Source organism: Carcharhinus amblyrhynchos, chromosome 23, assembly GCF_965287045.1.
Source record: "Carcharhinus amblyrhynchos chromosome 23, sCarAmb.v2.hapA, whole genome shotgun sequence".
NCBI lineage: Eukaryota > Metazoa > Chordata > Chondrichthyes > Carcharhiniformes > Carcharhinidae > Carcharhinus > Carcharhinus amblyrhynchos.
The window spans coordinates 705295-728655 of NC_137346.1; the positions used below are offsets into that span (position 1 = coordinate 705295).

Here is a 23361-nt window from a genome sequence, read left to right on the forward strand (position 1 = left end):
TGTAGGTGGGTCTTCAAGGGTAAGACTCTTAGCAGTGTGGATCTTGGGGTCTGGGTTCATAGGACCCTCAAATCGGCTTTGCAGGTAGAGGATGTGGTTAAGAAGGCGTACGGTGTACTGGCCTTCATCAATCAAGGGATTGAGTTTAGGAGTTGGGAGATAATGCTGCAGCTTTCTAAGACCCTGGTCAGACCCCACTTGGAGTACTGTGCTCAGTTCTGGTCGCCTCATTACAGGAAGGATGTGGAAGCCATTGAAAGGGTGCAGAGGAGATTTACAAGGGTGTTGCCTGGATTGGAAGGCATGTCTTATGAGGATAGGTTGAGAGAGCTCGATCTTTTCTCCTTGGAGAGAAGAAGGATGAGAGGTGACCACATGGAGGTGTACAAGATGTTGAGAGGTATAGATAGAGTGGATTCTCAGAGGCTTTTTCCTAGGGCTGAAATGGCTGTCACAAGAGGACACTGGTTTAGGGGACATATAAGACATATAAGAGACATATAAGATAATGAAGGGGATAGGTAGGGTAGAGGTAGAGAGATTCCATTGTTTGCTGGAGCAGAGAGTCAGGTAAGAAATTTCCTGTTTAAAACCTGTTTAAATCAGTTTAAAGCATTTTCGCGGGCTTTTTAGCGTGTAGTAAGAACTTACCTTGTAGAACTGTTTAAATCATTTAAAAGCATTTTCGCGGGCTTTTTGTGTTTACCGCTTTAAGAATTCAAAGGGAGTGGATAGCAGGGATTTGTGGGTCAGCAGGCTTTTAAACAGCGCCAGATTTAAAAGGAGGCCTGGTGTAGACAGCGGGCAGCGTCGGAGCGGGCAGCGGAATGAGAGGGAAGCAGAGTAAGCTATTAGGGCTTAGGAACAAAGGGCTGGGGAGAAAAGGGCCAGGTAAGTTCGCGTTGAAATCGTTCAATACTACTACAGGGAATAATGGAGGGGCATGTGATGTGCTGTTTCTGTATGATGTGGGAGCTGGTGAACCCCAGGGTCCTTCCCAGTGACCATGTCTGCAGTAAGTGCTGGTTGCTGGAGGAGCTACAGCTCAAGGTAGATGAGCTGGCCTCTGAGCTACAGACACTGAGGCTCATCAGGGGGAGAGAGGGTGCCATTGTCAATGGGGTGCAAGAGACATCCACCCCCCCCTAGACTGGCTAACTCTAAGGGTCAGGAACAGGAAGGGGCTGCTGAGAGGAGAAAGGAGGGTGGGGACCGGAGGAAGGAGGGTGGGGACCGAATGCCTCAGCCTCTCAATCTGCATAACAGGTTTGAGGTTCTTGCTTCCAGTGTGGACAAGAACGAGGGCTGTGAGGTTGGTGAGCAAACTGCACACGGTACATTGATGCAGACACAGGACATAGACAAAGAGAAGGTGAAAAGGAACGTAGTAGTAATTTGGGATAGTGTGGTTAAGGGTATTGACGCTGTCCTTTGTCACAATGACAAAGTGCACAGAAGGGTGTGTTGTCTGCCTGGTGCTCGGGTCCAGGATGTCACATTTGGGCTGCAGAGGAACCTGGAGTGGGAGGGTGAGAATCCGGTCGTTGTAGTACATGTGGGTGCCAACGACGTAGGCAAAATGCGAACTGAGGATCTGGGGAGGGAGTATGAAAAGCTGGGAATGGAATTAAAAAGTAGAACCGACAAGGTGGTTATCTCTGGACTACTGCCTGAACCGAGTGCAGATGGGCGTAGGGTTGATAAGATTAAGGAAGTGAATGGGTGGCTCAGGGACTGGTGTGGGAGGAATGGGTTTGAATTTATGGGGCATTGGCACCAGTATTGGGGTAGGTGGGACCTGTTCAGGTGGGATGGGGTTGGTCTGAACCGTGCTGGGACCAGAGTCCTGGCGAATCGTGTAGATAGGACTGTAGATAAGGCTTTAAACTAATTTGGGGGGGGAGGGTGCGAGGGTAGGTGACATTACGGGGTCTAAAGTAAAGGAGAGGGAGGCCAAGGATGTCCCAATAATAAAGGGAGTAGGGGGCGTGAGTATGGTTGGTGGCGTTCTGGCAAATAGGGTCCAGGTGAAGGCTGGGATGAAGGTGCTTTGTCTGAATGCATGAAGCATTCGGAATAAAGTGAATGAGCTGGTGGCGCAGATCAGCACAAATGGATATGATCTGGTGGCCATTACAGAGACGTGGCTGCAAGGTGACAGGGACTGGGAGCTGAATGTCCAGGGGTATCAAGTGTTTAGGAAGGATAGGCGGAAGGAAAAAGGGGGGTGCGGAGCTCTGCTGATTAAGGATAGCATCAGGGTGGTAGTAAGGGATGATACAGGAACCAAAGAGCAGAAAGTGGAATCGTTGTGGGTGGAGATTAGGAACAGCAAAGGGAGGAAGACGCTGGTGGGTGTCGTTTATAGGCCCCCAAATAATGATCTGGAGGTGGGGCGGGCTGTTAACGCGCAAATAAATGCGGCGTGCAGGAATGGAACGGCGATAATTATGGGGGATTTCAATCTACATATTGATTGGTCGACCCATGTTGGACGCAGTGGGCTTGAGGAAGAGTTCTTGGAATGCTGCCGGGATAGTTTCGTTGAACAGTGTGTGCTGGAGCCGACGAGGGAGCGAGCTATCTTGGATCTGGTGTTATGTAATGAGGCAGGTAGAATTAGGGACCTTGTGGTGAAGGATCCTCTTGGGAAGAGTGATCATTGTATGGTGGAGTTTCTGATGCAGATGGAGGAGGAGAAAGTGGGTTCCCGGACATGTGTCCTTTGTTTGAACAGAGGGGAGTACGGTAGGATGAGAGAGGAATTGGCGAATGTTGATTGGGGGAGCGCGTTGGAAGGTAGGTCTGCTGAGGAACAGTGGAGGATCTTTAAGGAGATCTTTCTTGGTGCTCAGCAGAAATTTATTACGATGGTTAAAAAGGATCGTAGGAGGACAGATAATCAGCCGTGGATAACGAAGGAGGTAAAGGAAAGTGTTAAATTAAAAGCTGGAGGCGTTTAGAGTAGCTAAGAGTAGTGGGCGAGAAGAGGATTGGGAGAGGTTTAAATGTCAACAAAGAATGACAAAGAAGTTGATAAAGAAGGGTCGGATAAACTATGAAGCTGGGCCAGTGCTAAATATAAAAAAGGATAGCAAGAGTTTTTATAAATATATAAAAAGGAAGAGGCTGGCTAGGCTGAACGTTGGACCCTTAGAGGATGAGAGGGGGGGACTTAGTGGTAGGGGATGGGGAAATGGCTGAGGTCTTGAATAACTTTTTTGTTTCGGTCTTCACGGAGGAGGACGTGAATAATTTGCCGGGTGTTAGCGATGGAAAGATGGTAGGAGTGGAGGGCCTGAATGACATTATTGTTACTAGAGAGGCAGTGCTCGACAGACTGGAGGGACTGATTGTGGACAAGTCCCCAGGACCGGATGGAATGCATCCAAGGGTTCTGAAAGAAATGGCGGAGGTGATAGTGGATGCCTTGGTGATTATTTTCTAAATGTCACTGGATTCCGGGGAAGTGCCGGAAGATTGGAAAATGGCTAATGTTACGCCGTTGTTTAAGAAGGGTGGCAGGCAAAAGGCAGGGAATTATAGGCCGGTTAGTTTAACGTCTGTTGTAGGTAAAATGTTAGAATCCGTCATCAAGGAGGAAATAGCGAGGCATCTTGAGGAGAATTGTTTGATAGAGCAGACGCAGCACGGTTTCGTTAAGGGGAAGTCGTGTCTGACGAAATTATTGGAGCTCTATGAGGATGTGTCTAGGGCGGTGGATAGAGGAGAGCCAGTGGATGTGGTCTTTCCTGATTTTCAGAAGGCGTTTGACAAGGTGCCTCACAAGAGGTTATTACAGAAGGTCAGGGGGCATGGAGTTGGGGGTAGGGTGTTAGCGTGGATAGAGGATTGGCTGTCAAATAGGAGGCAGAGAGTGGGGGTCAATGGGTGCTATTCGGATTGGTGGTTGGTGACCAGTGGAGTGCCCCAGAGGTCGGTGCTGGGGCCTCAGCTATTTACCATTTATATAGATGATCTGGAGGAGGGAACCGAGTGTATGGTGTCGAAATTTGCTGATGACACCAAGATTGGTGGAACGGCAAATTGTGCGGAGGGTGTGGAGAGTCTGCAGAAGGATCTAGATAGGCTGGGCGAATGGGCTAGGAACTGGCAAATGGAATTTAATGTTGGCAAATGTGAGGTTGCCTACTTTGGTAGGAATAATGGTAGGAAGGACTATTACTTGCGTGGCGAAAAGCTGCAGCATGCGACGGTGCAGAGGGACCTCGGGGTCCTTGTGCATGAGTCACAAAAACCCAGCCTATAGGTGCAGCAGGTGGTCAGGAAGGCGAATAGGATGCTGGTCTTCATAGCGAGGGGGATTGAATATAAAAGTAGGGAGGTCTTGCTGCGGCTGGATAGGGCACTGGTGAGGCCGCAGCTGGAGTACTGTGTGCAGTTTTGGTCGCCGCACTTACGCAAGGATATTTTGGCCTTGGAGGGAGTGCAGAGGAGGTTTACTAGGCTGATACCGGAGTTGAGGGGGTTGAACTATGAGGAGAGGCTGAATAAACTAGGCTTGTACTCGTTAGAGTTTAGAAGAATGAGGGGAGATCTCATTGAGACATATAAGATGATGAATGGGATGGATAGGATAGAGGTGGAGAGGCTCTTCCCGCTCAGAAAGGACAGTAGGACTAGAGGGCACAGCCTCAGGATAAAGGGGGGGAGGTTTAGAATGGAGTTGAGGAGGAACTTCTTCACTCAAAGGGTGGTGAATCTCTGGAATTCTCTGCCCGTTGAAGTGGTGGAGGCTGCCTCGCTAAATATTTTTAAGACGCGGGTTGATAGGTTTTTGATAAGCGAGGGGATTAAGGGTTATGGGGAGAGGGCGGGAATGTGGAACTGAGACACGACAGATCAGCCATGATCTTATTGAATGGCGGGGCAGGCTCGAGGGGCTAGATGGCCTACTCCTGCTCCTATTTCTTATGTTCTTATTCTTCCCGCTTAGAAAGGACAGCAGGACTAGAGGGCACAGCCTCAAGATAAGAGGGGGGACAGTTTAGATTGGAGTTGAGGAGGAACTTTTTCACTCAAAGGGTGGTGAATCTCTGGAATTCTCTGCCCGTTGAAGTGGTGGAGGCTGCCTCGCTAAATATATTTAAGTCATGGGTAGATAGGTTTCTGATAGACAGGGGAATTAAGGGTTATGGGGAGAAAGCGGGAAAGTGGAACTCATCCACTTCAGATCAGCCATGATCTTATTGAATGGCGGGGCAGGCTCGAAGGGCTAGATGGCCTACTCCTGCTCCTATTTCTTACGTTCTTCTGCTGGGGAGTAGGTACAGGGGAGACGTCAGGGGTAAGTTTTTCACTCAGAGGATGGTGGGTGTGTGGAATGGGCTGCCGTCAGTGGTGGTGGGGGCGGATTCGATAGGTTCTTTTAAGAGACTTCTGGATGAGTACATGGGACTTGGTAGCATTGAGAGTTATAGGTAAACCTAGTAGGTAGCGATATGATCGGTGCAACTTGTGGGCCGAAGGGCCTGTTTGTGCTGTAGTTTTTCTATGTTCTATGTTCTAATTCTGCAATGAAAAAGCAATCACAGTTGTTCTGATGCAGAAGGAGAATATTTGCCCCGTTGAGTCTACACTGGCTCTCCAAGTGCCATTCTTCTGTCTTTTTCCCTCTGATCTTGCATATTGTTTCTATTCAAATAATGAAATAAATTAGTTTCAGCAATGGTGACCATGAAAGCATTGTTGATTATTTGAAAACCTATCTGGTTCACTAATCCCCTTTAGGGAAGGAAACCTGCCTTCTGTACCCAGACTGACCCACATGTGACTCTGGATCTAATATGGAGGGGGGGTGGGGAGGAGACAGATAGCTCAGTGGGCACTGAGATTGGGAGTGAGTTGGGTGACAGAGTAAGAACATAAGAACATAAGAAATAGGAGCAGGAGTAGGCCATCTAGCCCTTTCCACTTTCCCGCTTTCTCCCCATAACCCTTAATTCCCTTGCCTACCAAAAACCTATCTACCCGTGTCTTAAATATATTGAGCGAGGCAGCCTCCACCACTTCAACGGGCAGAGAATTCCAGAGATTCACCACCCTTTGAGTGAAGAAGTTCCTCCTCAACTCCGTTCTAAACTGCACCCCCCCTTATCTTGAGGCTGTGCCCTCTAGTCCTGCTGTCCTTTCTGAGCGGGAAGAATCCCTCTACCTCTACCCTATCTATCCCCTTCATTATCTTATACGTCTCTATAAGATCCCCCCTCATCCTTCTAAACTCCAACGAGTACAAACCCAGTCTATTTAGTCTCCCTTCATAGTTCAACCCCCTCATCTCCAGTATCAGCCTAGTGAACCTCCTCTGCACTCCTTCCAAGGCCAAAATATCCTTGTGCAAGTGTGGCGACCAAAACTGCACACAGTACTCCAGCTGCGGCCTCACCAGTGCCCTGTACAGTTGCAGCAAGACCTCCCTGCTTTTATATTCTATCCCCCTCGCTATAAAGGCCAGCATCCCATTTGCCTTCCTGATCATCTGCTGCACCTGCAGACTGGGTTTTTGCGACTCATGCACAAGGACCCCCGGGTCCCTTTGCACCATAGCATGCTGCAGCTTCTCGCCCTTTAAATAGTAATCCCTCCTACTATTATTCCTGCCAAAGTGGATAACCTCACACTTGCTAACATTGTACTCCATCTGCCAGGTCCTCGCCCACTCACTTAGCCATCCAGATCCCTCTGCAGACTTTCCACACCCTCCGCACAATTTGCTTTTCCACTTTTCTTTGTGTCATCAGCAAGTTTCGACACCCTACACTCAGCCCCCTCCTCCAGATCATCTGTATAAATGGTAAATAGCTGAGGCCCCAGCACCGATCCCTGCGGCACTCCATTAGTTACCAACCGCCAATCAGAATAGCACCCATTGATACCAACTCTCTGCCTCCTATTAGACACAGTGAAAAGTCTGACAACACCAGGTTTTATTCCAACCTATTTATTTGATAATATACTCACAAGCTTTCGGGTTAGTCCCTTCGTCAGGTGAATGGAGAGTTCTGGCCTCAGACAGAGCATATCTGCTCTGTCTGAGGCCAGAACTCTCCATTCACCTGACGAAGGGACTAACCCGAAAGCTTGTGAGTATATTATCAAATAAATAGGTTGGACTAAAACCTGGTGTTGTCAGACTTTTCACTGTGTTTACGCCAGTCCAATGCCGGCATACCCACATCACTCCTATTAGACAACCAATCCTCTATCCACGCTAACACCTTACCCCCAACTCCATGCCCCCGAACCTTCTGAAGCAACCTTTTGTGCGGCACCTTATCAAACGCCTTCTGAAAATCAAGAAACACCACATCCACCGGTTCCCCTCTGTCTACCGCACTAGTCACATCCTCATAGAGCTCCAATAAATTCGTCAGACACAACCTCCCCTTAACAAATCCGTGCTGCGTCTGCTCTATCAAACAATTCTTCTCAAGGTGCCTCGCTATTTCTTCTTTGATGACGGATTCAAGCATTTTCCCCACAACAGACGTTAAACTAACCGGCCTATAATTCCCTGCCTTTTGCCTGCTACCCTTTTTAAACAGCGGCGTAACATTAGCCATTTTCCAATCTTCCAGCACTTCCCCGGAATCCAGCGAGGTTTGGAAAATAATCACTAAGGCATCTACTATCACCTCCGCCATTTCCTTCAGAACCCTGGGATGCATTCCATCCAGTCCTGAGGACTTGTCCACTATCAGTCCCACTAGTCGATCAAGCACTACCTCTCTAGTGACAGTAATTGCATTCAGGCCCTCAACTCCTACTAGAAGTCTAGATGATAGGAAAATCTCCCAGGAGAAGGAGGATCCGAGTGGGCCTGTAGGTCTTCAGTGTATCTGTTTTAATGCGAGGAGTGTGATGGGTAAAACGGATGAACTTAAGGCCTTAATGTTTGCGAGGAATTTAGATGTGGTGGCAGTGACAGAGACGTGGTTAAAGGAAGGACAGGACTGGCAGCTAAATATTCCTGGGTATAAGTGTTTTAGGCATGACAGGGGAGGGTCGAAAAGAGGAGGGGGAGTGGCGTTGTTAGTTAGGGAGCACATCACAGCGGTGCAGAGGGAGGATAATATAGAGGGGTTAGGAATTGAGTCTCTGTGGGTGGAGTTGAGGAGCAGGAAGGGAGCGATTATTATGCTAGGGGTGTACTACAGACCGTCCGACAGCCCGCGGGCAGTGGAAGAGGGTATATGTAGAGACATTTTGGATAAGTGTAGGAAGAACAGGGTTGTTGTGGTGGGAGATTTTAATCTCCCTGGGGTGGATTGGAAGGTGCCTAGAGCTGGGGGTTTGGACGGGGAGGAATTCGTAAGATGTGTATTGGAAGGGTCCTTAGAGCAGTATGTAGATAGCCTGACTAGAGAGGGGGCTATACTGGATTTAGTTCTGGGCAATGAGCCAGGTCAGGTGGTTGAGGTTGCAGTAGGTAAACATGTGGCTAATAGTGACCACAACTCTGTCTACTTTAGGATAATAATGGAAAAAAATGAGTGCTGTCCTAAGGGGAGGGTGCTAAACTGGGGGAAGGCTAGATACAGCCGGATTAGGCAGGAGCTTAGGGATACAGACTGGGATAGGCTATTGGAGGACAAGTCCACGTTAGGCATGTGGGAGTCTTTCAAGGGAAAACTGAAATGGGTGCAGGAAAGGCATGTGCCGGTTAAGAGGAAGGATGGGAAAGGTAGGATTAGAGAGCTGTGGATTACCAGAGGTATTGAGGACTTGGTCAGGAAGAATCAAGAGGCGTATGTTAGGTCTAAGCAACTGGGAACGGAGAGAGCGTGGAGGAATACAGAGAGAGTAGGAGGGATCTCAAAAGGGGAGTTAGGAGGGCAAAAAGGGGGCATGAAATGGCTTTGGCAGGTAGGATTAAGGAAAATCCAAAGGCGTTTTACTCCTATGTTAGGAACAAAAGAGTGGCTAGGGGAAAAATCGGTCCCCTCAGGGACAGAGGAGGGGAATTGTGCTTAGAGTCCGAGGGAATGGGGGAGATCCTGAATGAATACTTTGCGTCGGTATTCACAAAGGAGAGGGGCTTGATGTCTGGTATGGTCTTCGAGGGAGCTGTAGACCAATTGAAGGAACTATCCATTATGAGGGAAGAAGTGTTAGGGCTTTTAGGTAACACTAAAACTGATAAATCTCCGGAGCCTGATTGCATTTATCCTAGGCTGCTTAGGGAGGCGAGAGATGAAATTGCTGGGCCTCTGACGCAAATCTTTGTCTCTTCTTTGGACACAGGTGAGGTCCCAGAGGACTGGAGGATAGCGAACGTGGTACCGTTGTTTAAAAAAGGTAGGAGGGATAACCCTAGTAACTATAGGCCGGTGAGTTTGACATCAGTGGTAGGCAAGTTGATGGAGAGGATTCTTAGGGATAGGATGTATAGGCAGTTAGAGCGTTGCGATCTGATTAGGGATACGCAGCATGGCTTTGTTAAGGGGAAGTCTTGCCTTACGAATCTGGTAGAATTTTTTGAGGAGGTGACAAAAACGGTTGACGAAGGACGAGCCATTGATGTCGTCTATATGGATTTCAGTAAGGCATTTGACAAAGTCCCTCATGGTAGGTTGGTTGCAAAGATTAAGGCTCATGGGATACAAGGCCAGGTATCTAGATGGGTAGAGAACTGGCTTGGTAATAGGAGACAGAGAGTAGTAATGGAAGGGTCCTTTTCTAGCTGGAGGTCTGTCACTAGTGGTGTGCCGCAGGGCTCGGTACTGGGACCTCTTCTTTTTGTAATATATATAAATGACTTGGAAGGGGGAGTAAGTGGTGTGATCAGCAAATTTGTTGATGACACCAAGATGGCTGGATTGGCGGGCAGTGAGAAGCAGTGTCTGGCAACACAACGGGATATAGATAGGCTGGTATATTGGGCAGATATATGGCAAATGGAGTTTAATCCTGATAAATGTGAGGTGATGCATTTTGGCAGGAATAATGTAGAGGGGGAGTTATACGATAAAGGGTAAGCCTATAAAGAGTATAGAAACGCAGTGGGACCTGGGGGTGCAAGTGCACAAGTCTTTGAAGGTGGCAGTACAAGTGGAGAAGGTTGTGAAGAAAGCTTATGGTATGTTAGCCTTTATAGGAAGGGGTATAGAGTACAAGAGCTGGCGTCTAATGTTGCAGTTGTATAGCCGCATTTGGAGTATTGCGTCCAGTTCTGGTCGCCTTACTACCGGAAGGATGTGGAGACTCTGGAGAGAGTGCAGAGGAGATTTACCAGGATGTTGCCTGGTATGGAAGGACTGGGTTATGAGGAAAGATTGAGCAAATTGGGGCTGTTTTCCCTTGAAAGACGGCGACTGAGGGGGAATCTAATAGAGGTATATAAGATTATGAAGGGTATAGATAGAGTAAACAGAGGTAAGCTATTTCCTGTGTTAGGGGGACACAGTACGAGGGGCCACGGGCTTAGGGTGAGGGGGGAGAGGTAGAACACAGATATAAGAGGGAGGTTTTTCACACAGAGGGTAGTGGGGGTATGGAATGCTCTGCCAAGCAAGGTGGTGGAGGCAGGCACGCTGGGTTTGTTTAGGAGTTACTTAGATAGGCACATGAGTGGGTTGGAGATGGGAGGATATAGGAGCTTGTTTTAAATAAGGTTCATTAGCATTGGGACATCCCTGGTAATGTATAAGGATGAGGAATGATACTAATGTTTTTCTCTTTTAATTCACAGGTTTTAAGTCGGTCTGCCTTGCTGTCCAACGAGGGGCATACACGCGATGGGTCGTACTGGGGCTGCTCTTGAATGTTCAAGAGTCGCCTAGTACTTCATGTCGTTAGTGTACGCTTAAACTGGACCAGATGCTGGACAACACGACAGCTCAGTGACTATCACTGTTTGCTGTGCAGACACATGGATTTGGACCAGTGTCTGTGTGTGTTTGCGCATTCTCCCCGTGCTTGCGTGGGTTTTCTCCAGGTGCTCCAGTTTGCTCCTACACCCCAAAGATGTGCTATTAGGCTGATTGGAGGTAATAAATTGTCCCTAAATTAGTTTCCCTCAATGTGGAATGCCATAAGCATAGATAAGGGTCATGAGTAGAGGGGGGACTGGTAATGTTGGAATGGCGGCGCGGGCTCGTTGGGCCTGTTTCCCGGGCTGTTTTTGTTCTTTGTTCTTTGTTCTTGCTCTTTGATTCTAGACACACAGCAAAGTGGTTGACTTTTACACAGTCTCTGAAATGGTGTAGCAAGCAAGTAGGTTCAAATATATATGAATGGACAACAAATGGCTTTGCTGGTGATACCTAGATCACATGAAAGAATAAATTAAAAGAACACAGTTTCCTCCTCCACATCTGTTGCAAAGGTTAATCCAGATAAATGCGAAGTGATGTATTTTGGTAGAATTAATGTAGGGGGGAAACTATACAATAAATGGCAGAACCATCAAAAGTATAGACGCACAGAGGGATCTGGGTGTGCAAGTCCACAGATCCTTGAAGGTGACATCACAGGTGGAGAAGGTGGCGAAGAAGGCATATGGCATGCTTGCCTTTATTGGACAGGGCATAGAGTATAAAAGTTGGTGTCTGATGTCACAGCTGTACAGAACGTTGGTTTGGCCACATTTGGAGCACTGCGTCCAGTTCTGGTCGCCACACTACCAGAAGGACATGGAGGCTTTGGAGAGAGTGCAGAAAATGTTTACCAGGATGTTGCCTGGTATGGAGGGTCTTAGCTATGAGGAGAGATTGGGTAAACTGGGGTTGTTTTCCCTGGAAAGAAGGAGGATGAGGGACGACCTAATACAGGTGTACAAAATTATGAAGGGCACAGATAGAGTGAACAGTGGGAAGCTTTTTCCCAGGTCAGAGGTGACGAACACAAGGGGTCACAGGTTCAAGGTGAGGGGGGCAAGTTTTAACTCAGATGTCAAAGGGGCGTATTTTACACAGAGGGCGGTGGGGCCTGGAACACGCTGCCAAGCAGGGGAGTAGAAGCGGACACGCTCGGATCGTTTAAGACTTATCTAGACAGCCACATGAACAGACTGGGAATGGAGGGATACAAACAAATGGTCTAGTTGGGCGCATGTGCGGTGCAGGCTTGGAGGGCCGAAGGGCCTGTTTCCTGTGCTGTACTGTTCTTTGTTCAGCTGAGTGATGCACACAAATTCGCGGTGACTGCCTTGTTTGGAAACATTCTTACTGGAATCATTTTATCGCAATCTCCTGGTTGCTTGTGGAGTGAGGAAGCTGGGATTAGCTGCCAGCACCTCGGGAAAGCTTTCTGAGTTGCACCGATGTTGATGCTGCATGTGCAGTATTTAATCTACGAGGGCTTCTAACATTAGTTAATATGTTGGTACCCCAGAAAGTCATTAACATATTGGCACAGAGCTTCAGATCCCAATAATGGCGAACACAGGTGTTCACTACTAATGTGGGCTGTGACAGAATCGGGAGTTTCTCGGATCGAACTTCTGATATCAGGACTGAAGGTGTACACAATTGGGTTGTTTGCGTTATACTTGCCTACTTTTTTACAGTTAGTGCTATTCTTGGGCCTAGAACCTGCTAGGAACAGCTATCCAGATTAGGAGGAATGTTTTTACCCCTGGTGTTGCTAAATACCCCCCTCACATCCCTACTTACTCCACCTTTGCAGGAGCTGTTCAACCCCTTCCTGTAAACTTCACCCATTCCCAGTGCCATTCAGCCCTTCCTAGCACTCCGACTTACCCTGTTTCTCCCAAGCTTATCACCTCTCCTGTTTCACATTCTTTATTCTGTAGTTCCACTGATGTTGCATCAGAACTATAGTGCTGTTGGGGTGAGTGATAATGGGGGAACAGGAGGGATATGAGTGAGACAGAAAATGAGAATGATTCTGGAGTGGGGATGAGCTGCAAAGGGAATGCGGAGAAACTAGAATGAAGGATATATTTAAAGTTACGTTGCAAACACCAATAAACACTCAACTGAAGGCAGATCTGAGTTCATGCTGACAAAAGGTGCATGGCTTCGCTGTAACTGTACCTCATCACTTGTCCTTATTCACCATGACAATGGATTGACATTGAATTCCCACCACAGCTAACAATAAAGATAAAAACATAATTTAAAATGCAGGCAGTTTCATAAACCACAGCTTCACTGCCAACAGTAAGATCCAGGCCGGTGTTTTGAATAAACCTGCTTTGGAGGTGAACATTCCAGGCATCCTGTTATTTCTGGTAGCCTCACTGATGGCCATAAATTCCCCTACAGAACCTCTCACTGAGTTTCAATCTACTTCCTGGCCTTGGTACTTAGCAGTGGCAGAACATCCAATAATTAGTACACAGCAAGTTAAACAGCTTGTCTTGTCCTCTCTTTGTTTCTCTTTCAGCACTGCTTTGTCCTACTCATTTCCTTTTGGATAGGTGATGTTACAAAGATTACCATGTTTCTAACGTAATATTTTTATTGAATTGAGTGTAAGATGGTTCCCACCAGGCCTGTCTCATGGCAGTCCTGACATGTAGTCCCGATTGTATTTCAAAACCAAACATCCCCTTCTTTGTAACAAACAGAACAAGTGTGTAATCACTGAGGAACCCAAATGACTTGCTATACCACAACTGTCCTCAATCATGAACAAACTGTTGTTGTCACCAGTCACTGCACAGACAATGCAAACATACCCATTAATCATGCAACTCTCTTAATGGTATGTGTGTTAGTTGTCGTTGACTGTCTGGGTGATGTGACTTCTTCAGAGATTGCCATTCCTGTCATTTATTCCTTGCAAGCACCAGCTGATCGAGGCCATCCACACAGCTGAACAGCACTCTGAGTCCTCAGAACACATCTGAAAATGAGTGGACTGAGGAAGAACTGTCACAGTGCTCATCTGTGCCTTGCACCAGCGCAGAGAGATATCTTTAGATTAGTTAAACTTAGGCTGACTTTCTAGAGAACACCTCACAGACAGATCTCAGCAACAGTTGGAGGCAGGGAAAACCTCGCTATTTAGTACTCGGATGGCTGCTGGAGACCAGCACAATCTCAGTCAGTTGATGAGCCTCTGCAAGCAGCTGCCAGCTCACTGATGAAGATGCAATAGCAGACAGTGGAAAATCAGACAAAGATTTGACTCAGATTAAAATGAGCACCTTGAGGCCACCATGGAGACCTGGATCCTGTTGGATTTGCACTCAGCCCTGAACACCATGGCCCAGAACCTGGTGGGAACTGTTACGATGTAGGTGACATGGGGAAAAGGTACCTTGACCTCCCTCCAGGGCTCCCCATCTCCTGCAAGAAACAAGGAGGATGAGAAGCACCCAGACACCTACTGGGATCTGCCTCGAGAGTGTGCAGTCACTCAGCCCCTCTCTGCCTGTGCTGGCATGCACTCAGCAGCAGAAGCTTTGAAGGTTCTTCTGTCCTTGAGAAAGAGGCCATTGCCCTCCGTGGCTCAGACCATCAGAAGACGGCTGCCAAAGTCATTACAGGCATCAGGAAGTAGCAGTCAACACACTGCCTCCACCTTTGCTGTGGATGTGGAGCTGCACCAAGATGTTGTGGTACAGTTAGGAAAATAAAAAAAAATGTCACTTCTGGTTTGTTAGTGAAACTCATTGAATGTGTTTGTAAATGTTCTGGTCAACTGGAAGTGTTTTGATTTTGTTCTTTGGAATCCTGTTATCTCAGGGTTCAGCCACCCACACACACACTCTGTGTCACAATTAAGATTAACATTGATGTGACATCAACTTCTGTACAACTAGTCTCAAGATCCTTGTGTATTGTCGAGGTATGTGTGTAAATCTTTACTAGAGTGCATGGTGGGTAAGTGAAGTAGGGAAAGAGTTAATGAATTTTGTACCTAGAATATATCACAAGCATAACACTTCATCATGGCTGATCTTCCCAGGCTTATATTGCTTCTGGCATTCATATCTTTCATTCTTTAACTCTCATAAAGACAAATGGTCAGGTGTGAATGTTATTTTGCAGACATTACATAGAACACAGAACATTACAGCGCAGTACAGGCCCTTCGGCCCTCGATGTTGCACCGACCAGTGGAACCGATGTAATGACCCTCTAACCTACACTTTTCCAATATTATCCATATGCCTATCCACTGATCATTTGAACGCCCTTAAAGTTGGCGAGTCCACAACTGTTACAGGCAGGGCATTCCACGCCCATACTACCCTCTGAGTAAAGAACCTACCTCTGACATCCGTCCTATGTCCCTTCCTGTTAGCCATCACCATCTGAGGAAAAAGGCTCTCACTATCCACCCTATTTAACCCTCTGATCATCTTGTATGCCTCAATTAGGACACCTCTTAACCTTCTTCTCTGTAACGAAAACAACCTCAAGTCCCTCAGCCTTTCCTCATAAGATCTTCCCACCATACCAGGCAACATCCTGGTAAACCTCCTCTGCACCCTTTCCAATGCTTCCACATCCTTCTTATAATGCGGTGACCAGAACTGTACGCAATACTCCAAGTGCAGCCGCACCACAGTTTTGTGCAGTTGCAACATGATCTCACGGCTCCGAAATTCAGTCCCTCTACCAATAAAAGCTAACACACCATACGCCTTCTTAACAACCTTATCAACCTGGGTGCCAACTTTCAGGGATCTATGCACATGTACACCGAGATCTCTCTGATCGTCCACACTACCAAGAGTCCTTCCATTAGCCCTATATTCTGTATTCCTGTTACTCTTTCCAAAGTGAATCATCTTACACTTTTCCATATTAAACTCCATTTGCCACCTCTCAGCCCAGCTCTGCAGCTTATCTACGTCCCTCTGCAAACTGTAACATCCATCCTCACTGTCTACAACTCCTCCGACTTTAGTGTCATCCCCAAATTTACTAACCCATCCTTCTACACCCTCATCTAGATCATTTATAAAAAATGACAAACAGCAGTGGCCCCAAAACAGATCCTTGAGGTACACCACTTGTAACTGAACTCCAGGTTGAATATTTCCCATCAGCCACAACCCTCTGTCTTCTATCAGCTAGCCAATTCCTGATCCAAACTGCTAAATCACCCTCAATCCCATGCATCTGCATTTTCTGCAGTAGCTTACCATGGGGAACCTTATCAAATGCTTTACTGAAATCTATATACACCACATCAACTGCCTTACCCTTATCCACCTCTTTGGTCACCTTTTCAAAGAACTCGATAAGGTTTGTGAGGCACGACCTACCCTTCACAAAACCGTGTTGACTGTCCCTAATCAATTTATTTCTCTCTAGAAGGAAAATATATGTGTACATATCAATTAGCTGGACAACTTGATAGAGTTTGATAGAGCAGACACAGCACGGTTTCGTTAAGGGGAAGTCGTGTCTGACGAATTTATTGGAATTCTATGAGGATGTGTCTAGTGCGGTGGATAGAGGGGAACCGGTGGATGTGGTGTTTCTCGATTTTCAGAAGGCGTTTGATAAGGTGCCGCACAAAAGGTTGTTACAGAAGGTTGGGGGCATGGAGTTGGGGGTAGGGTGTTAGCGTGGATAGGGGATTGGCTGTCAAATAGGAGGCAGAGAGTAGGCGTCAATGGGTGCTATTCGATTGGCGATTGGTGACTAGTGGAGTGCACCAGGGATCAGTGCTGGGGCCTCAGCTATTTACCATTTATATAGATGATCTGGAGGAGGGAGCCGAGTATAAGGTGTCGAAATTTGCTGATGACACAAAGATAAGTGGAACAGCAAATTTTGCGGAGGGTGTGGAAAGTCTGCAGAGGGATCTAGATAGGCTGAGCAAGTGGGCGAGGACCTGGCAGATGGAATACAATGTTGGCAAGTGTGAGGTTATCCACTTTGGTAGGAATAATGGTAGGAAGGACTACTACTTACAGGGCGAAAAGCTGCAGCATGCTACGGTGCAGAGGGACCTGGGGGTCCTTGTGCATGAGTTGCAAAAACCCAGCCTACAGGTGCAGCAGGTGGTCAGGAAGGCAAATGGGATGCTGGCCTTCATAGCAAGGGGGATTGAATATAAAAGTAGGGAGGTCTTGCTGCAACTGTACAGGGCACTGGTGAGGCCGCAGCTGGAATACTGTGTGCAGTTTTGGTCGCCGCAGCTGCACAAGGATATTTTGGCCTTGGAGGGAGTGCGGAGGAGGTTTACTAGGCTGATACCAGAGTTGAGGGGGTTGAGCTATGAGGAGAGGTTGAATAGACTGGGCTTGTACTCGTTAGAGTTTAGAAGGATGAGGGGAGATCTCATTGAGACATATAAGCTGATGAAAGGGATGGATAGGGTAGAGGTGGAGAGGTTCTTCCCACTCAGAAAGGACAGCAGGACTAGAGGGCACAGCCTCAAGGTAAGAGGGGGTGCAGTTTAAAACAGACTTGAGGAGGAACTTCATCACTCAAAGGGTGGTGAATCTCTGGAATTCTCTGCCCGTTGAAGTGGTGGAGGCTACCTCGCTAAATATATTTAAGACACAGGTAGATAGGTTTTTGGTAGGCAAGGGGATTAAGGGTTATGGGGAGAAAGCAGGAAAGTGGAACTGAGCCACTTCAGATCAGCCATGATCTTATTGAATGGCGGGGCAGGCTCGAAGGGCTAGATGGCCAACTCCTGCTCCTATTTCTTATGTTTCTTATGTAACTTTTTCATGTGCTTTTCAAAATGTACAATTGATGAGAGGAAATGATTTCCTCAACTGGCCTCATGCTGGCTTTCAGCAGTTTCAAAGTTAATAAAGGCTCCTGCCACAAGTGTCTGAAATGTAATGATTTGCATCACATAAACATTCCAGCCAAGCTAACGCAATGGCCCAGCAGTCAGTCTGCTCCTGTGTAGTCAATCAAAGACATGCCTTCGCAGATCCTAATCTCCAGTAGCCAAGGCATTTACTGTTCAAGCAAAATACTGCAGATACTGGGGATCTGAAATATAAATGGAAAATGCTGGATAAGTGCAACAAATCTAGCAGCATCAAGAGTCATATGGACTCGAAACATTAACTCAGTTTCTCTGTCCACAGATGTTGCCAGATCTGCTGAGTTTATCCAGCACTTTCTGTTTTTGTTTCTATTTTTCTCTAATAATGGTTTCTGTGAGACAACCTCATTTAACAACCTGAAACCTGTGTCTCCCAGAACAAAAGGAATGCTGACCAATTAAACACCTCAACATACCATGGAAATATATTTCCTTTGTCCTACATCGAGGCTGCAGTGTAATATTGTCCAGTGCAATTGAGTTCCAGCAGTTAGTGTTTTAACCTGCATGAGAACAAAGTTTCAAGTAAGAGCATGTGCTGTCTACCATTAAGCCAGTTGGCAGCAGAAGGAATTCTGGCTTTCATTAAAAGATGCTAGAACATTGGAACACATGTCTCCAGACTGAGTCATTCAATGTCCCTTCTCCTATTGTGGAAGTCTCGCTCAGAATAGATGGATTACCCTGCAATCAGCCAACCTTCCCTTCAAAGAAACTTTCCATTAGACTTTTGATTCTGGAAACTGGACACATGTAAAACCCCAAATTGTATTTTATTGTGCTCTTGCCCTGAACCCTCTTCCTTTTACCTTCTCCCCCATTTATTGTGTGAATAAAAAGAGGTAGACATCGCAAAACCCCTTTCACCGTGTGTATCTAAAAATCAACCAGCCCTTTTATTTTCATCTTACCTTGAGTTTTGTACACAAGTTATTCATAGAAGATTGGGACATTACAAATTTAAGGATTGGGGAAACTGTGCTATCATTTATAAAGGGGGGAATCAGAATTTTAAAACACTTTGTTTGCGGACAGGTAGTGAGCAGTGAAAATCAGGACAGTTTAAATTGACCCTCTTCTATCCGTGCCACCTTTATGCCAGTTATAATGGGAGGAGTGATGCTGCTATTGTTCATAGATTGGTTTAATATTAAGAGTGCTGATGGGGAGCTGGATTTGCAAACACAGACTCATGCCCAAAATAAACATACACTCACATTTACTCTCACACATACAAACACACTTCTCTCACTTACCTCTCTCACACACAAACTCACCTCTCTCTTTCACTCTGTCACATACATGTTTTCACATCATACACACTCACCTTTCATTCACAATTAACTTTCACACACTCATCTCTGTCTTTCATACATGTTCAAACTCTCACCTCGCTCACAGTGGGGACATTATGACACAGTGTTAACACCCGACTGCTGGATCAGAACCTCCAGGTTCAAGTCCAAAGCTAGGACTTGTTGGCCACATAAGGAGCATTCAACGAACTGACAATCAGTTTGGGAATCCTTCCAATACTTCCCCCACAATTCCCCAAATGATAAAGAAAACAGAATGGGTGTGAAGATATACTACCAACAACCACAAAAACACTCAAACTCTCAGCTCTCCCTCTCTCATACACAAATACACACACCCCTCTCTTTCCATTACTCCAAATCAAGGAGTAATCCTTCAAACCACCTGCACCAGCCTGGAAGTTGGCTTCCCCCCCCACCCTATAACTTCGCCCTGCCATCCAGTTTCCTTCACACCCTTGCTTATGACTTTAATTCTGCCTCTGCTACTGTTTCAGCTTGTCCAGTCAGATCCCGACTTCTCAGTGTGTTGTCTATTGATGGGCTTATTAATGACCCCACTTGGAGTACTGTGCACAGTTCTGGTCGCCTCACTACAAGAAGGATGTGGAAGCTATTGAGAGGGTGCAGAGGAGATTTACAAGGATGTTGCCTGGATTGGGAGGCACGCCTTATGAAGATAGGTTGAGGGAGCTAGGTCTCTTCTCCCTGGAGAGACAAAGGTTGAGAGGCGACCTGATAGAGGTTTATAAAATGTTGAGAGGAATAGATAGGGTGGATTCTCGGAGGCTATTTCCCAGGGCTGAAATAGTCGCTACGAGAGGACACAGGTTTAAGGTGCTGGGAGGCAAGTACAGAGGAGATGTTAGGGGTAAGTTTTTCACTCAGAGGGTGGTGAGTGAGTGGAATCAGCTGCCGTCGGTGGTGGTGGAGGCAAACTCGCTGGGGTCTTTTAAAAGACTTCTGCATGAGTATATGAGATCTAATGGGATTGGGAGTTACAGATAGTTCTGTGGCTTGGTAGGTATAGAAGTGATCATCGCAACTTGTGGGCCGAAGGGCCTGTTTGTGCTGTAGTGTTCTATGTTCTATCAGTAGCCAATGCAGTGTGAAAACTTCAATTGGACAAGCTGAAAGGATAGCTTTTTTTCAAAAAAAAGATCTACCACAGAATCCCTGGATAATCCAATGGAACCCCAGGACTCCCAGAACCAAGTTTGGGGATCACTGCTTTAGCGGCATCTGGGTCTCTTCACTGTTAGTGTCCAAACCCAAGATGTGACCTTAAGGATGAGATCCTAACCTGGTCTGCATGTCATTTGTGGCAGAGTTTGCATCATTAAATGACATCCAAAATGTCAAACCTCATTCCACATCACTATCGTTCCTCACTGGGCAGAGTAAATACATCAGCAGGTCACCAGTGACCACAACCAAGGTCAAATTGTAGCGAGTCATGGGCTCAGGAAGTGTAAATGCAGGACCTGTCCTCTCAGTGATGGTTCAGCTATATCCTGAGCTACAGGAAATGGCCTGGAGGGACAGAAGGGATGTTTCCAGATGGCCTGACTTCATTTTATTCCTCCTGGACCTGCACCATGGGCATGTCTCCCACATCTTGTTCCTCCATGGCATCAGCAGCCCTTGGGTTTCCTGCAGCTCCTCATCTGCACCTTCCAATGAGCTGTCATCCTGCTCCAGTTCATCCTCTGGCAAGGGCTTACTTCTTTCCACAGCCAGATTGTGAAGGACACAACAAACTGTGATCATGTGGGAACCCTGTCCTGTACATATTGCAGAGAGCCACCTCAGCAGTTCAGGCATCTGAATTGTATCTTCACAAGTCTTCTGGTCTGCTCTACAAGGGAGTATGTTGAGGTGTGACCATCATTTTCCTCTCCTTGGCACCAATCTGAAGACATCGTGCTGCAACCAATGTTTAAATGTCTCCCCGCAACCATCCCTGGAGGTGTTCAACCCCTCAAATCCCAGGCACCCAGGATGTGACTGAGGATATAAGAACCATTCCAACTGCCAGGGTAATGTGCACACATGTGCAGGATGTGCTTGAAATGGCCACACAATAATTTCATGATGACTGAATGGTATCTCTTGCGATTTATAAACATTAGGGGTTGCTGCTAGGGAGCCTATATAACCACAGGGAGTTTGCGGTGTCGATAGTAGTCATGATGTGGATATGCCGGCATAACCACAGGGAAACATTCTGTTGCATCCATGGGAAATCTGAGATAGCTGCAAAGCCAGTGAATCTTTGAGCGTGGCTATCCTTGTCAAGAGCACTTAACACACCGTGGATATCAAACTAACTGGCCTGTAACCAGGAATATCCTCACAGCCTTTCTTCAATAAAGTTGTCATTTGTCCAATTTTCTAGCTCGTCTGCTGTATCTAGGGAAGATTATGACAAACCCCTCCACTACCTCCACCACTACTTCTTTTAAGAATCTAAGATGCAAATCATTTGGAGAAGGTAATTTATCCACTTGAAGCAAAGTCAGCCTTTCCAGTATTTCCTCCTTCTCAATTTTCACCCCATCCATTAGCTCTTCACCACCACCTTCTCAAGGGCAATTAGGAATGGAAAATGAATGCCCCCTTCCCTGAATGAATTTTTAAAAAATGAGACGCTAATGTCTGTTTAGGCTGTTGTATGTTTATTGATGTCTCTTTTTACATCCACAGGTGATTCGGTCCACCTTCTTGGCCAACAAGGGGCATACACGCAGTGGGTCGTGCGAGGGCTGCTCTTGGATGTTGCTTCGAGAGTTACCTAGTGCTTCACGTCGTTAGTGTACGCTTAAACTGGACCGTCTGACGGGCAACACGACAGCTCAGTGACTATCACTGTTTGCTGTGCAGATACATGGACCTGGGTCGGATCTCTGACTTGGGTTGGTGTCTGTGGGAGTTTGCACATTCTCCCCGTGCTTGCATGGGTTTTCTCCGGGTGTTCTGGTTTCCTCCCACACTCCAAAACGTGCTTTTAGGCTGATTGGTGTTAATAAATTGTCCCTAAATTGGATCTCCCTTAATCTGGCACACATATAATTCCCTAAATTTGCACCCCCTTTATTGTGGAGTTCACTAGATGTAGACAAAAGTCATAGGTAGAAGAAGGATTGGAATAAGGCATTCACTGAGTGTAAAAATGGGCAGCGCGGGCTTGTAGGGCCAAAGGGCCTGTTTCCTGTGCTGTGCTGTTCTTTGTTCAGTTTTTCTGAAGACAGATTTTGTTTCCCAAATGCACACTTGATTAATATGTTTGATAATGAATCAACTGAATGAATGAACAGAGCAAAATGTAGAGAGCAATTTGTTAGGTTCACTTACCTCATCAATATCTCTTGTCTTTATGTGATATTACAAAGTAGTTACCATGCTACATTTCTCTATTTCAGTGATTCAGCTTAGCTTCATGTGGCAACAGGAGGCCTTTGACCCATTGTGACTGTGCCAGCTCTTTGAAAGCCATTCAAAGTCACATTTCTCCATTCTTTCTTCATTTACATGAAAGAACATAAAAGAGAAAGAACTTTTCTCTTTTTTAAGTATTGAATTTATCCAATTCCCCTTTGAAAATCTGCTTCTAGCAGCAATGCATTCTGGATTGCAACTTAATTTGAACTGAATGTAGCACACATTAGACCGTGAAGGGACTTTTTCTTCACTGAAGTCTCTTGTCTCTTTTTCTCTCAGTCTTACTCTGACATCAATTTTCAGCTAAAATGCCAACCCTTGTTAATCTGGCATTGACAGCTGCTGCATTCAAATATTGTTACAGCAGGAATAAGTCAACTAGAATAGAACCACCAAACATTACAGAACACAAAGTAGAAACTACAACAGATGTGTAACCAATCTCACACATACAATCTCCCTTAAAAACATAGTGTGAGCATTACCTAAATAAAGCTTTTAACACCACCAGATTTTCTAACAATTTTGAACAACTCCCAATCAGAAACTAAGAAACTAGACAAAAATATTTATCTGATGGCCTTGTGCTGATGTATCCTGGGAGAGTTGATACATAACATGTTAGAATTACCTATGTTAGAATCATAGCTCTCTAATAGAAACAAAAAACTCGGGTTATTGAGAGAAGTTGGTACTGTTAGGTGACAACTTTAAAAATGTTAAACATACAGACTACTCAAGAGATACATTTAATAATGCTATTCTGAATTAAATATTTAAAATTTTCTTTAAGCTCTTATTTTTGAATATTATGCATTTTAATTACTTAATTTTAATTACAGAATAATTTGAGAAATTATTC

At 46.1% G+C, this 23361-nt stretch overlaps 1 protein-coding gene across 2 annotated transcripts in view; it reads left to right on the forward strand.

Moving 5' to 3' along the window:
* Positions 1 to 21459, forward strand: part of LOC145357336 (uncharacterized) — a 57415-nt gene extending 35956 nt beyond the window's left edge. For both annotated transcript variants that reach the window (XR_013889286.1, XM_080210591.1), the window contains exon 3: positions 21191 to 21459. The gene's annotated coding sequence lies outside the window, so the exon portion shown is untranslated. The remainder of the gene's footprint in view (positions 1 to 21190) is intronic.
* The last annotated feature ends 1902 nt before the right edge of the window (positions 21460 to 23361 follow it).